This window comes from Sceloporus undulatus, unplaced genomic scaffold (assembly GCF_019175285.1).
Source record: "Sceloporus undulatus isolate JIND9_A2432 ecotype Alabama unplaced genomic scaffold, SceUnd_v1.1 scaffold_30379, whole genome shotgun sequence".
NCBI lineage: Eukaryota > Metazoa > Chordata > Lepidosauria > Squamata > Phrynosomatidae > Sceloporus > Sceloporus undulatus.
The window spans coordinates 1-1,316 of record NW_024833292.1 but is presented as its reverse complement, the minus strand read 5'-3'; the positions used below and the strand labels follow the sequence as shown (position 1 = coordinate 1,316).

At 46.2% G+C, this 1,316-nt stretch overlaps 1 non-coding gene across 1 annotated transcript; it reads right to left on the bottom strand.

Annotated features, from left to right (window-relative positions):
- Window positions 1-739: 739 nt before the first annotated feature.
- Window positions 740-822, bottom strand: TRNAL-CAG. Its single transcript has one exon. It is a non-coding gene; the product is annotated as a tRNA-Leu (tRNA).
- Window positions 823-1,316: the final 494 nt, after the last annotated feature.

The window sequence follows — 1,316 nt, the reverse complement described above, 5'->3', positions numbered from 1 at the left end:
ACACAAAGGCTCTTTTAAGAGCCACCACTTCATCCCGGAAAGAGCTGGGGACTGCGATGGGGGGAGGGCATTGCTAGAGAGGGGAGTCGGAACTACATTTCCCAGCATTCCCTTATTCTCTATAGGCCAGTATTCATGATCATCGGCAAGTGTGCTTTCTCTATTGGCATGTATTCCCCAATGTTCTCCAATGATGCCCTATGGGCAAGTATTTTCCTATTATTCTCTATGGGCGAGCAATTGCCAATGGGAAAGTAGCCCCCAATGGTCCTCTATGGGCAAGTGGTTTCCCTCTGGGCAAGTGCTGCTGTCCTTGGTTTTAGAACATCCCATTTTTAAGCCCAGTGGCAGTAAAGCCATTGAATCCTTAGCTTTGCAATCCATAGAGGTGAAGAAAACTAAAGAAAGAGTGGGGAACAGGGAGTCATTTTGGACTTAAGCAGAAGGAAAACAAGTCAGACAAAACAAGCAAAGAAATGAAGGGGAGATGCATGAACATATATCTTGTCAAATCAGACCTAAAGTGTAAGGATATAAGGCTGTAATTTTGAAAGAATCCCTAAGGTTTCCTTCCCTATTGATCGCTTCCTATGTCTTTTGCACTCAAGCTCTGTCTCAGTGGAAGTCAGCTATAGTTCAATTACTCCTCCTCCAGGCTCTTTAGATTAATAATTTACATTATCTGAGTGTAAGAGGAAAGAGAAAAACAGTCCTTCGTGAGGAAAGCGGAAAAGGTCTTTGTCAGGAGTGGGATTCGAACCCACGCCTCCAGAGGAGACTGCGACCTGAACGCAGCGCCTTAGACCGCTCGGCCATCCTGACTTCCGGTAGCGCTTCTATTCCTTACACAGTGTACTTCGTTCTATCCTTTCTTAACGCTCCTTGATTTATATAAATCAAGCATAACAACAGCAACATAATATCCCCTCTTTCTCCATCTGCTACCAATAGAAAAGACTCCCAAACTTTGATCCTCCAGGAATTTTGGACTTCAGTTCCCATCAGCCCTCCCCAGCCAGTTTGCCCAAGACTAGTCAGGAAAGCGGGACCTGAAGTCCAAAACTTCTGGAAGACCAAAGTTTGGGAACCATTGGAGCAGCAGTCCCCAAACTCTGTCCTTTTGAGAGATTTTGGACTCCATCTCCCAGAAGCCTCAGCCACGTTGGCCAATAGCCTGGGATTCTGGGAGCTGAAGTCCAAAATCCTTAAACAGCACAGTTTGGGGACTGCTGCGCTAATGGATTTTTGGACTTCAGCTCCCAGAATCCTAGGCTATTGGCCAACGTGGCTGAGGCTTCTGGGAGATGGAGTCCAAA